General features: G+C 36.0%; 1 pseudogene; it reads right to left on the reverse strand.

Annotated features, from left to right (window-relative positions):
- Positions 1-7,718: 7,718 nt before the first annotated feature.
- Positions 7,719-13,796, reverse strand: LOC101843389 (annotated as a pseudogene).
- Positions 13,797-14,955: the final 1,159 nt, after the last annotated feature.

Genomic DNA, 14,955 nt, shown 5'->3' on the forward strand with positions numbered 1-14,955 from the left:
TGTACATGGCGATAGACATGGATCTATCCACATTCTTCTACATGCCAGCATCCAGTTATGCCAGCACCATTTGTTAAAGATGCTTTCTTTTGTCCATTGTATATTTTTAGCTTCTTTGTTGAACATCAGATGTTCAAACTTGTATCGGTTAATATCAGGATGTTCAATTCGATTCCATTGGTCTACCTGTCTATTTTTGTGCCAATACCAAACTGTTTTCAGGACTACCACTCTATAATAGAGCTTGAAGTCAGGGATGGTGATGCCTACAGATGTTGCTTTGTTGAGTAAGGTTGTTTTGGCTATCCTGCATCTTTTGTTTTACCATAAAAACTTGATTATTGTTCTTTCATGCACTGTGAAGAATTATGCTGGTATTTTAATGGGGATTGCATTGAATCTGTAGATTGTTTTGGCAGGATTGCTGTTTTTACTATATTGATCCTACCTATCCAAGATCATGGGAGATCTTTCCATTTTCTGAGAGCTTCTTTAATTTCTTTCTTCAAAGGCTCAATGTGATTGTGATACAGTTCTTTCACTTGTTTGGTTAACATTATACCAAGGTATTTTATGTTGTTTGTGGCAATTGTAAAGGCTGATGTTTCTCTGATTTCTTTCTCAGCCCTCTTATCATCTGCATATAGTAGGGCTACTGATTTTCTTGAGTTGATCTTGTAGCCCGTCACTTTGCTGAGAGTGTTAATCAGCTGCAAGACTTCCCTGGAAGAGTTCTTTAGGTCAGTTATGTAAACTATCATATCATCTGCAAATAGTGAAAGTTTGACCTCTTCCTTTCCAATTAGTATCCCCTTGATCTCCTTTTGTTGTCGTATGGATCTAGCTAGAACTTCAAGTACAATATTGAAAAGGTATGAAGAGAGTGGGCAGCCTTGTCTTGTTCCTGATTTTAGCAGAATTGTGTTGAGTTTCTGTACACTTAGTTTGATGCTGGCTGTTGGTTTGCTGTACATTGCATTTATTATGTTTAGGTATGTTCTTATTATCCCATATCTCTCCAAGAACTTTATCATGAAGTGCTGTTGGATTTTGTGAAAGGCTTTTTCAGCAGTCATGTGATTTTTGTTTTGTTTCTCAGCTTGTTTATATGGTGGATTACATTGATAGATTTTAGTATGTTGAACCATCCCTGCATCCCTGGGATGAAACCTACTTGATCGTGATGAATGATTGTTTTGATGTGTTCTTGGATCCGATTTGCCAGTATTTTATTGAGTATTTTTGCATCAATGTTCATGAGGAATATTGGTCTGAAGTTCTCTTTCTTAGTTGTGTCTTTGTGTGGCTTGGGGATCAAGGTTATTGAAGCCTCATAGAAAGAGTTTGGCAAAGACCCTTCTGCTTCTATTGCATGGAATACTTTGAGAAGAATTGGTATAAGCTGCTCTTTGAATTTCTAGTAGAATTCTGCACTGAGACCAACTAGACCTGGGCTTTTTTTGGTCTTTCGATGACTGCTTCTGTTTCTATAGGGGTTAAAGTTCTATTTAAATTGATTATCTCTATTTGATTAAATTTTGACGAGTGATAGCTATCTAGAAAATTGTCCATTTCATTTAAATTTTTGAATTTTGTGGAGTACAGGTTTTCAAGTATGACTTGGTGATTCTCTGAATTTCCTCAGAGTCCATTGTTATGTACCCCTTTTCATTTCTGATTTTGTTAACTTGCATGTTCACACTCTGCTGTTTGTTATGTTTAGACAAAGGTTTGTCTATCTTGTTGATTTTCTCAAAGAACCGACTCTTCGTTGCATTGATTCTTTGTATTGTTTTCCTAGTTTCTACTTTATTGATTTTAGCCCTCAGTTTGATTATTTCCTGGCATCTACTCCTCCTGGCAGAGATTGCTTCTTTGTGTTCTGGAGCTTTTAGCTGTGCTGTTAATTCTCTAGTCTAACTATTATCCAGTTTCTTCATATGGGCACATAGTGCTATGAACTTCCCTTGTAGCTCTGCTTTCAAAGTGTCCCATAGGTTTTGGTATGTTGTGTCTTCATTCTCATTGAATTCTAGGAAGTCTTTAATTTCTTTTTTATTTCTTCTTTGACTCAGGATTGATGCACTTGTGCATTACTCAATATCCATGAGTTTGTAGGTTTTCTGCAATTTGTTTTGTTGTTGAATTCTAATTTTAACACATGGTAGTCTGACAAGATGCATGGAATTATTCCAAATTTTTGTAGCTGCTGAGCTTTGATATGTTGCCAAGTATGTGGTCTATTTTTGAGAAGGTTTCATGTGGTTTTATTAAATGTCTGTCTTTTAGCGTGAGGTTTGTTTCTTGTATGCAGCAGAAGGATGGGTTCTGTCTTCGAATCCATTGTGTTAGCCTGTGTCTTTTTATGGGTGAGTTAAAGCCATTAATATTGAGGAATATTAATGACTATTGATTGCTCATTCTTCTTTGATTTGCAATGTTTGTTGTTGGTGGAATTATGTGTGGAATTCTACCCCTTTTTTCTTTTGGCTGTTGGTAAAGTGGGATCATCTAATGCCTATGTTTTTCTGATTGTTGTTAACTTCCTTGGGTTGGAGTTTTCCTTCTAGAACTTTCAGTAGAGCTGGGTTAGTGGTTATGTATTGCTTGAATCTAGTTTTTTCATGGAATGTCTTGTTTTCTCCATCTATAGTGATTGAGAGCTTTTCCGTGTATAGTAGTCGGAACTGTCACCCCAGATCCCAGGTCTTCTCCTCTGCCTTTGTCTTTTTATGGGCGAGTTAAGGCGGTTAATATTGAGGGATTTTAATGAACATTGATTGCTCATTCTTGTTTGTTTTGGAATAGTTGTTGTTGTTGGAATTGTATGTGGACTTCCACCCCTTTTTTCTTTTGGCTGTTGGTAAGGTGGAATTATCTATTTCCTATGTTTTTCCAATTGTACTTAACTTCCTTAGGTTGAAGTTTGCCTTCCAGTACGTTCTGTAGGGGTGGAGTAGTATATATATATTGTTTGAATCTGGTTTTGTCATGGAATATCTTGCTTTCTCAACTCATAGTGATTGAAAGTTTTGCTGGGTATAGTAATCTGGGCTGGCAACCATAGTCTGTTAGTGTTGGTAGAATATCTATCCAGGAACTTCTGGCTTTCAGAGATTCCATGGAGAAGTTGGGTGTAATTCTGATAGGTTTGCCTTTATATGTTACTTGACTTTTTTCCTTAGCTCCTCTTAATATTCTTTCTTATTCTGTATGTTTTGGGTCTTGATTATTATGTGGTGAGGGGAATTTTTTTGTGAACCACTCTATTTGGTGTTCTTTAAGCTTCTTATACCTTCATTGGCATGTCTTTCTTAAGGTTGGGAAAGTTTTCTTCTATGATTTTGTTGTATATGTTTTCTGCCCCTTTGAGGTGGTTTTCTTCTCCTTCTTCTATACTTATTATTCTTAGGTTTGGTCTTTTCATGGTGTCCCATATTTCCTGGATGTTTTGTGTTAAGGATTTGTTGGACTTATGATTTTCTTTGGTTGATGATTCTATTTCTCCTAGTGTATGTTCATCACCTGTGATTCTCTCTTCCATCTCTTGTATTCTGTTGGAAATCCCAGTGGCAGGCTCCAGGTACTGAAAACAGGGGTCCAGAAACAGGCCCTGAATTGCCGGGTCTCGTTTGTGGAGAAGAAGACCAAGAAACTCTCAGCTATTGTTCTTAGCAAACAGGCCATCTTCCATTGTGCAGTCTTGTACTGTTCAATTGCACAAAGCTATTCAGTGAAAAGAATAGTCAAGGCATTGTATGGTAAAAATGATTCCAGTTTTCTAACCAAAACGTGTATCAGGGGATCTAAGATTTTTTCCTATGTAAAATTTTTATTGATTATTTGAGAATTTCACTAAAGACACCCATATCACACTTGCCCCTAACTTCTCCCAGGTCCACCCTCTCAACCCAGCATACATCCCCACCACATACATTAAGTCCATTCTGTAATGTCCACACACTCACTGGGACATAGTGAGACTCCCAATGGCAAGAATCTTAAAGGTAACTGAATCCTTTCCTCCACCCCTATTTGATGTGGGAGGTCCTTCTGTATGCTGCAAACATGTGTTGCTTCTATTGGTTGATGAATAAAACTGTTTCAGTCAATGAGCCAGCAGAGTTTGGTTAGGCAAGAATTCTGAACAAAGAGGCAGGGAAAAGTGTGTGTGTAAACTGACACAGGTAGATATAAAAGGAAGTGAAAGAAGAAGGAACCCCCCCTTTTTCTTGGAAGCCAGCCACGCTTCTAACTCCTGGTCTATGCGACTCTCTCTCTCTCTCTCTCTCTCTCTCTCTCTCTCTCTCTCTCTCTCTCTCTGGTAAATAAATATATTGTTTTCCATATATAGCATTGAATATCGTTATAGAAAAGGAAGACAAAGGACAGATGCCATGTAACTGCCATGGAGACAGGATTGCAGGGCATCACCTAGATAAGCTGCAACCACATGGAGACACACAGATTAATAATAATGGGGTATTAATTAAGAGAAAGCTATCCAGTAAGAAGCCAGTGTCAATGGCCAAACAATTAAAAATATATATTAAGCAGCTCTGGGACTTGGTGGGCAGAGAAAAACCAGTTCAGTGGAACCAAAATAGATGGAAAAATATCTCCTTTCTATACCTGCCAGAAGCTATCAACTGTGAAGGGCTGAGGGAAATGTATTAGGCAAAACCTTGAGTTGGTATAATAAATAACAAAAATTTTTGGCAAAGTATTTTTTATTTAAGAAAGATATATTTCTGTGCTCATGTAGTACATAGGACTTGGTTACAATGTACCTAGATCAAATTATCCTTAATTCCAGTTGTACTCTTTCTTTAAAGGTGATTTAACTTTCAACATTTATATGCATGCATCTGCATTTATGTGAAACTGAGTTGTACATTGCTTTTCCCTCTTGCCTGGAAATTTAAGTAATTTTTCCATCTAGTTTTGTAATATTCTACTAACTCTAGGACTCCTTTTGATTTCCTATTTGTTTATTCCCTTTTTCCTATGTTTTAGTGTCCTTTCAACTTCATTTTGTATTTGTTGTTATTATTGGTGTTGTTGTTGGTTTTGGTAGGGTCGTGTATGAGTGTGTATGTGTATGTATGTGGGTATGTGGGTATGTGTGTGCAGAGACAGAGGCTGAAGGCACAGGACATTTCTGTGTTGTTGATTCTCTCCTTCTACAACATGTTGGTTCTGGGTCTTGAACTTTGGTGTTCAGACTTGTGCAACCCATGCCCATACCAGCTGAAACATTCTGCTGCCATTTATATTTCTCTCTATAAAAACTCTATTTTTTCCTGATAGAGTTGGGTTCATTTTACCTTCAATCCTCTTTCCTCTACGTTGGTAGTTTGAATAAAATCTGCCTTGTCACTTTTTAAATAGACAATTTTTGACAGGAATTGATAGTTCATTTCATTCCATTTTATATTAAAAATGTTATCTCTGAAAAATTCAAAATAAAATCCTCAGGCTTCCTATTATTTTCCCATAAATGAGATTGTGTTTCAGTGATTATCATTGTTCTCAGGATTATTACATTGATAATCAGCAAAAATCAATTATGTGAGTAAATAAATATTAATAGTTAATTTCTCAATTTTAAGGAGTAAATTATATAGATAAATCAAGTAGCCTATATTTCTAAAAGAAGACGCACTTGAAACACAGTGCTAGAATTGAATGCAATAGTCTTTTCTTCGTTCTTGAAGAGCCCTATTCCCTTTTATTCTTTCCCTCTTTTACAAAGAGTCGGAAAACAAACAAGCTGAATTTATGGTGAAGAAACCTACGCCTGCCACACAGGCCAGTAGAAATCCAATCACATCCAGAGAGTGGCACTGGAACCAGGTCAGGTTATAGGCAAGTGGCTTCAGGTGCTTGGCCTCTCTGTGGCACATGAAAAACTCAATCCAGAAGGTGGCTATGTCTAGGGGTTTCATGGTCTGGTTGTGGTGAATGGTTTTCTACCTAAAGGAAGATACAATGGGAATTATCCTACAGAAAGAAGGTGAAAACTTACATTAATTTCTGTGTATCATAAAGATTGTTACATGAAAGTATAAAGAAAATAATGCATTCACATTAAAGTTCCCATTAAATAACATACCAGTTACAACTTCTTCAACACATAGGATTTAAATATATAAGAGAAATGCTATGAAAAGACAAGTATTCAAAATAAGAGTTTTGACCTCACGTTAACATCCCTAAGCATAATAAATGAAATAAAAATGAGCTAACCTTTGAAGTTTGAAGCATGAGTCACTGAGAAAGCAATTACTAGTATAGCTCAAATGAAAAGTTCAGAACTGTAGAACAATTTGGAGATGCAAAACAAATGCATGCATACTGTTTTTACTGTGGTCTGTGTCTGGGCAATGCTGATAAGGAGTTGGAATGATAAGGAATTTACATTGACTATCAGTATTCATTGATTATAAATATAGGTGTTTAGTGATTTTTGGTTTATTGGCTTCATAGTCTTTTCATAATTTTCTCCTTCTAGTTGTTAAATGTTAAATGGAAATAAAAAACTACATTTTTTCTATGTAGTTTTGTGAGAAAATGTTTTTGACTCTTGTAATACTGTGAATTATTCTTACTGTAACCTACAATTATTGTAAGTTCTTGCAATTATTGCTCATGATTTTCTTTTATCTGTTGTGAATTTTCAATGTTGAGACTTTTCAATATTTTATACTGAAGCATTGGAGCGATATTTGATTCTAGTGATGACATGGTTATAGACCAGGATATGTGGGAAAGGGATCTAGTTATGAACATTGCTCATCAAGTGTAAAGCTTAACATGCTGCATCATAACAGAGTACCAGCAGCATTAGAGGTAACTTACTTTCTTGACATATATAATATACTTGAGAGAGACAGCCATAAAATATACAGAGAGAAGATAGTGTTTTCCAGACAAAGGCAGAAATAGTAATATATTTTTGTTATATAGTTGATGAGGCCTATAAGAAGAATGCTGTACAGTTTACTAAAGATGAAATAGTGTGTGTCATAAATCTTCAAAATGTACTGTCTATTTAAGAAAGTAGTTTCATTTCATTATGTCTATTAAAGATTAGAAATGTAGACAAGTGTTCATACAAGAAGGTTTATATTTAATCATCAAGAAAAATATTTTATAATTTTATAAAGAAAATGTGCTTCACAAAGTGCTTATAGAGTAACCAAAATCTATTTAAATTGATTTAACTTGCTTTAAAATGTATCTGTTGTTCTTTGATCACCAATATACTTTATCTGTATCTCTTTCGGGCGAAGGGAATTCAAGGCAGGGTTTCTCTGTGTAGCAAGCCTAGCTGTCCTGAAACAAGATCTGTAGGCCAGGTTGGCCTGGAACTCATAGAGATTCATCTACCTCTGTCTCTTGAGTGCTGGGATTTAAGTTTTATTCTTCTCTCCTTCCTTCCTTTCTTTTTTCTTCCTTCCTTCCTTCTTTCCTTCCTTTCCCTCTTTCTCTTTTGATTTCTTTCCCAATACACTCTTAAACAAATTTTATGTATGGAATACATGTATAATACTGTTAATGAAAGACTATAATGAGGAAGCATAATTTAATTTCATGTTCCCTAGTATTTTAGAAATCACGTCACCACTGTATAAGATATTTGGCAATTCAAAGAAGTTCCCCAGAGCTCTGTGAAGACTCTTCCATTTCCTGTCGATGCAGAAATTATTTTACCATTAAGAATCAGCAGCAGGTGAAACACCATTGAAATTGGTGTTAAACTAGGAGAGAATTGAAGTATTATAGAAATGACAAGCACCATTGGTCAAGCATATATAAGACAACTACTGGTGTCTTAATCATCCTATGCTCATCTTTGAGCAAAAAGTTTTCCAAGTATTATCATCTGAAAAAGCTTAAAATTGCAGTATGTATATCATAAGAGGTGACTGAAAAATTGTAATTCTCGTTTACATTTATTTCTTAAGCTATATAAAATATGATTGTCTCTCTTCTTCAATACATCCATATTTCCCGTGACTGGTGATTTTATGTCAATAAGTACAGTGGTATAAAACAATTTATTGCTGTGACATATTTGCATATTAAGTAACATAATATAAATTTTGTATCCTTGTTGTTTAAGGTACTAAGGAATTCTGTTAAATCAATTAAATATGATATTTACATATGCAATTTATATAATAATTTTCTGAAGCAGTGTTTGAAGAAGGCATTTCCACTGTTTATAAAATTATGATGCACATTGATTATTCACAAATTCACTTTATTTTGTATAGTTCTGATACATATACTATGTAGTATTCTTTTATAAATATTGATGGGACACTGAATACAATTTCTAAACTTTTGATTTTTTAAAGGATAGAAATCACAAGAACATTTGATAAATGATGGAAAAGCAGATAATTTGGATAAACAAAAATACAAATTTTGACAATTATTTTTATGTAGTGTGTGTGTGTGTGTATGTGTGTATGTAACAATAACCTTGAGAAGGGCAGAAGACGAAAAACAATCTTTGTAAGATTTCCCCTTCCACTATTGTGTTTATACCCAAGGATGAATCTTAGGTTATCTGGGCTTTAGTCTAGTCCTTTCTCTGCTGAGCAATCTTTGCAGACCAAATACAGATTTTCTTTTGGTTTCTGGAGACAGGGTTTCTCTGTGGCTTTGGAGGCTGTCCTGTAACTAGCTCTTCTAGGCCAGGCTGGTCATGAACTCACAGAGACATGCCTGCCTCTGTTTCCTGAGTGCTTAAAGATTAAAGGCATGGGCCCATCCCATCCCCAACTCCACCCCCCTACCCCGGGCTTTAAATACAGGAATTGTAATACAGCATAAGGCAAAGTTACACAGTTTATAATACATAGCATGTTAAATTCTTGTTTCTGAATCATAATAATAGCAGTTGCTATGACCAGTTATGATCACTACATGGTTGAACATTGTTTTTGATCCCCACTTTCCCTTGTTCTAATACTAAACACACTGCCTGTTTCTCTTAATGGAAATTGAAGAATCCTTCAAATACAGGATAATATGTATAAAACCTACATACATATGGAATCAACTTTTGATTATGGAAAAATTACTGTGTGTAGTCTAAATGACCAATATTCAAAACCGTTATTAGATAGTAATCATTTTGTTCTTTTTTTATTACTTTAATTTTAAATACCTTGCTTCACATGTCAATCCCAGTTCCCTCTCCCTCCCCGCCTCCCGCAGCCTCCCACCATCCCCCCCAGCCTCCCACCCTATCCCCACTTGCTTCCACATAGGGGCTATCTAGAGTCTGTCATTTCACTCAGGGGTCCAAGCACTCCCCTAAGAGTCCAGGCTGAGAGAGCATCCCTCTTTGTGTTATGGACACAAGAAGTCTGTTTGTATGCCAGGGATAAACACTGATCTACATCCCAGGGCCCCATAGGTTGCCCAGGTCTCCTCACTGACTCTCACACCCAGGGGGTCAGGATAGTAATAATTCAAAACTATTTCAGTGGCCAGTGAGATGGTTCAGTTGGGAAGATGCTTGTTAGCATGTCTGATGACCTGACGTTGATCCCTATAATCCATGTGCTGGAAGAAAGAACAGATTTCTGGAATTTGCCTCTAGCATTCTTACATATGCCATGCTGTCTCTCTCCCAACGTGCACACACACACATAGTAGTGTATAGGCACACACATACATCACACAGATTAAAAATAAACAAATAAAAAATATTTTAATGTTATGTGGTTATTAGTGATATCAAAATACAAGAACTCTTTGGATATCATATGTCATTAAGAAAGATTACTCTATAAATGTTTTACAACTATGATATTTATTTCATAACAGATATTATGTCAGAATGATTGAATAATTTAAATCTAATTACTGGTTTTTGTAAGAAACTCATAAGAATAATTAGTTACTAATGTGCAGTATATTTTTTTCTGTTGTTATTCCTGCAGGCAGCTGTGATGCCATGAACTTTTTCCACAATGAAGGTTTAGTGGTCTCCTTAAGTCTGACATAAGACAGAAAAAGCATGATCAGTCTTCCCAAGGGATGAGCCTCCAACCTGGGTATCCAATACCAAGAGATATGTTCCTTAAAATGTGAGCATATGTGTGTGGGGGTGCGCACATGTGGGTGTCATGAAAACAATTAAAGGAAAACAAACAAAAATCTTCTCTGTAAATAAAGTATCCCTCTATACCCTATGCTACAAAACTCTGGAATCTCAAGTTAGGAGTGCATTAATTCATGGACTGAAATCAAGGAAATGGTGAGTTTTTCTGAAAATGTCATTGACAATACTGAAGAATGGTCTTCTGTTCAAGCTAGAATACTGTTGAAGAATCTTGACATGTCATATTTAGAATTACACCTTCTTCATTCTGTTTCCACAATTTATGCACTTACTTTCATAAATATGAATGGTATATGTCTTTTATGGACACTGTATTATAATGTGTCAAAATTGTCATTATTACTGAGCAAAATGAATCTAAAATGTTTTCAAATATAAGATAATTATGAATTTTAGTAAATCTTTGTAGTTTGAATGCAAATGTCCCTCTGCAGTCTCACTGGTAAACCCTTTGACTGTTGGTCATGGCAACTTAGGGGGAGTTTTTAAAACTTTAAGATGTCAAGCCTTCTTGACACCATCAGGCAATTGGTGTCTGGTATTGGGGGCAGTGCAACTAAGTCTCTATTTCCTTCATGGTATAGACTGCTCCTTCCACACACTTCTGTCCCCAATAGGGTCTGTCTTAACCTAGGACCAGCACTAATAGAGCTGAGTCCTGAAGCCTCCAAGCCTATGGCCAGTATAAATCATTTGGCTTTGTACTTTGTTCTGTTAGCATTGTTTTCTCACTAACAGTAACAACATAAAAAACTGTGAAAGAAATATTTATCATTAACTTGTCATTACCCACTAAGCACTTGAGATATTTAGTTTCACTGGTTTCAATCTTTCTTCAAAACTGCATATGATCTTAGTATGACTAGACTATAATTAGATCTACTGAGATCTATGAGTATTCTATTCTTTGCTCACCCTTTTGCTATCCAGACTGTGATATCAGTCTCCTGTAGGTTCTCTCAGTGTTGCTCCTGTGCAATATAACTCAGGGACTACATCTTGAAGGTTACTTTTTTAATTTTAAAGGAAATCTGATTTTATCTCTCATCAGTTCACTGACTTTTTCTGTGTTCATAATGACATAATTAATATTTTAACCACTTTCCTATTATGAGGTTTTGCATGATCTGTTTATCAAAATCCTCTGTTCTCTACATCTTCTTGCTAAGCCACACTTGTATTTCCAGCTGCTTATTTTCTTATGTCATCTTAGCCTTATCCTGTGACCTCTCCTTCAAATCTTAGGTGTTTGTGTTCTTTTGTATGTTTTAAATATATGGCTTTAGGATGTGTTTTATTATTTCAATTCAATAGTCTTTTTAAATTCTAATAGCTTCTTTAAGATACACTTCATTAACTTTTTATTAAGTGAATGTAGTCTATCTAAATGATGTAGAACCACTTTTACTGAAATGAAGTAAAATGAAACAAAACTAAACTAAAAGGATGTATTCATTTACCTTAGGGAAGGGTTTGGTAGGCTTGCAGTGGAGTCCTCCAAAAATCTCAATGTTTGATAAGGATCAGCAAGGCAACTCTAAATCCCAGTAGGACTGAAAGAGCCACATTTCTGCTTTCTTCATTGTGTCAGCCATAGTAGTAGGTCTTCCTAAAAGGAGAAAGGAGTTGGGAGTGGAAGAGAAAAGTGATTATGAAAGTATTGCCATGCGAATAAAATATACATTGTCTGAAAAATGTTGGAATAATTTCGCTCAAGGAGGCAAAGTTTACATTCATGAAGCAAACATATTTATTTATGCAATTAAAGTGTAATATATTTATGGTTTACATAATATGTGTGTTAAAGGTAAACAATGATGAAATGCTAATGTCCCCTCAACAATTCAGCAATTCTGTTCATTATATAAGTCATGAATCTCCTATGTACCTGCTATGTATTTGTTATTTTATTAGGCATCAGGAAAGTACAAACAAATACAAAGGGACATTCTGTCTAAAGTCCAGCTATCCCAGCATAACTATGGACACAGCTTTTGCAGGAATCACTTAAGTTTCTACACTGAAAAAATTAGGGACTGTCATCTGTGTATACTTGGTTCTTTTCTAAAATTCTAATCTCCATCATGTTTATTATCTTCCTTAGGGTTGCCTTTCCCAGTATACATACATATAAAAGTTAAAAATTTCTGTGCTAACATTAATGTTTGAGTTTTCCAGAGAACAAGGGATTTCCTGACAGCAATCTTCAACTGCTTCGGAAAGAGAATGGGGATCCACATCCTCGATTCCGCCTGATTCGACTGGATGCATCTGAACTGCCCCACATCATCGACTCCACCTGAAAAGCACCATCCTAAGACTGGTTTAGGACTACATCACTCGACACAACTCCAGAGTAAGGAACTGATACAATGCTTCTACAATCTGACCAGAGCTTTGATAAGAGCATCAATCGAAATCAGAACTTCAATCAAGCATCTCCTGACAAACAGAGACTAATTAACCTACTACACTAACATTTTCTTCCCACAGGTCTCCATGATTGTCATCATCCCACTTCAGCAGGAACTAAATTTGAGAATTCCACACCCCCTCCCTGCTATTGATATTAGAGGATAATTTATACCTGTTAGTGTTAGTTTTCAATTATTTTAGGGTTGGGATTGGAAGGAGGTGTTCAAACTTGGCTATCCCTTTCAGATAAGTTTAGAATTTAGGTGGAATGGACATGGTAAGCTTAGGTATAAGTAGATTATAAATTACATATCACCCTCTATGCATATATGTTGTATATGTTTGACTTTGTATCAAATTTAAATCTATTTAGACTAAAAGAGGAATTGTAGGAGTGAACCCCACAAAGCTATCCGCCCATGAGTGCAGGGATAAGTAAATTAGCACAGGTAGAGAGAAAAGGAAGCCAAAGGAAAAAGGACCTCCTCTTTTGGAAGCTAGCCATGCTTCTGATTCCCAGCTTGTGTGATTCTCTCTCTGGTAAATAAATATATTGTATTCCCTATTGCATTGACTATCATCATTACATATCAAATTTTCTCCCTGCTCCATGAATGTCATTTGACAACTTCATCCTGAGAAAGCAAGAGTTACATACGAGGGAGGGACTAGACGTCCTGCACTGTACTTTTCTATTTCTTAGCCATTACCAAAGCAAAAACTGTATACAAAGGGTATTTGGAGAAACTCGGCTATTAGCTCACCACACGGACCAATAACACTTGAAAGAACAACATCAAAGTTGGAATCTTTTAGTTTTGCCATAAGTTGTTTTTTGTAACTACTTCTCTACAAAGGTTTAACCATAAATGAGAAAATCACCCAAACATTATGTTCATTGATGGGTAATATCTCCAATATGTATCTTTTGGCACATCATATGTCCACATACTGACCCACTGGGTAAAAAACTTTTCTATTTCATCATTATTGGAAGCTGTAGGAAGTGTTTCATATAGGATATCAGATGCTTTTTTGGGATCAAGAAAGATAGAAGATGAAGGACTCAGAACAGTCATTCATGACCACTTTGTGCAAATTCCTCCAGTATTATCTTTAAATTCATCCAGTAACTATACTCCATTGGCCACACCAACACCTTCCCACAGTTCCCAGATCTGAAGCAGCAACTCATCTGCAGCAGGAGCAGAACAGACATCCACTTCACAGGCATCCTGGAGAGTCAAAGTCTTTCTTTCATTATGTGTTCCCCTGTGTCACTACTCATGCTTTTATCTAAGAATAAATTAGTCAAGAAGTCAATATATAAATTACATTGCTCAACACTGTTAAATGAATGACTATGTTGGAGGACAAAATAGAGAAGGTCAATTTTGATTACTGTCTTTTTACCAGACTGTGTTTAATGTCTCTTTTTGATGAAGTATTTTCAATAATCCAGGAGGTGATGACTGCATGCTCAATCATCTGTGCTGCATAAATGTTCGTATTGTCTAAAATGTCTCACAAAAGCACTGAGAAGCGTAATGTGGCTTCTGTCTGAATTCTCCTCTAGACAGAATAGGAAGCATCTTAATTTACACAGCTGAACATTATTTCATCCATAGAAGGAATCAAAAAATTCTGTAATGTGTTGATAAATGTACTTGTGTACATAAAATTTACCAACTTAAACTGTGTGACAAATGTTTTATAGTACTTTTGTCACAAAGTTTAAACACTTAAATAGCAGTTTGCAAGAATTCCATGAGAAATAGTATCCATATTCAGTCCTGACTTTGGCAAAGTCACAAAACCTAGGAAAGTGAAGCCAACCATTCTACCAGCATGTTCCAGGAAGGAAAAAGTATAAAAGGACATGTTGAGATTGCACAACATAGTTGTAAGAGCCAGAAGTAGTGGATGACTGAGGCAGAAGAGCATTCTCGGGACATTACAGAATCATCACACCTATGCATCGTGGTGGTTGTGAGAGGATGCACAAAATCCACACAAGATTATATAAGCCATAATCCCTGAATGGATGGGGGACAGTTGGAGTCTCATGTCTATCTAAGGAGTTTTTGGTAGGTGATGGCTACTAAGAAGAAAGAGTCAATAGCTCCAGTCTTGAGAGTGGCAGGCATATGCCAGGGGATGGCTTTATACCCTCCACATACTGACATCACTAAGTCAACTAAACTAGGTTTCAAAAATGAGATCCTGAAGTTGGGAGTTAAAAGCAGTGTGGGGGAGTTGGAAAATTGGAGGGGAGGGGAGAGCTAGTGTTTCATCAGTACACGTTATATACATGTCTCAAACTCTCAAACAACAACACAATGGTCTTATAAATGGAAAGTGAGAACAACAAGGAATCTACAGTCTTGGCTCAG

Source organism: Mesocricetus auratus, unplaced genomic scaffold (assembly GCF_017639785.1).
Source record: "Mesocricetus auratus isolate SY011 unplaced genomic scaffold, BCM_Maur_2.0 Super-Scaffold_100006, whole genome shotgun sequence".
Lineage (NCBI taxonomy): Eukaryota > Metazoa > Chordata > Mammalia > Rodentia > Cricetidae > Mesocricetus > Mesocricetus auratus.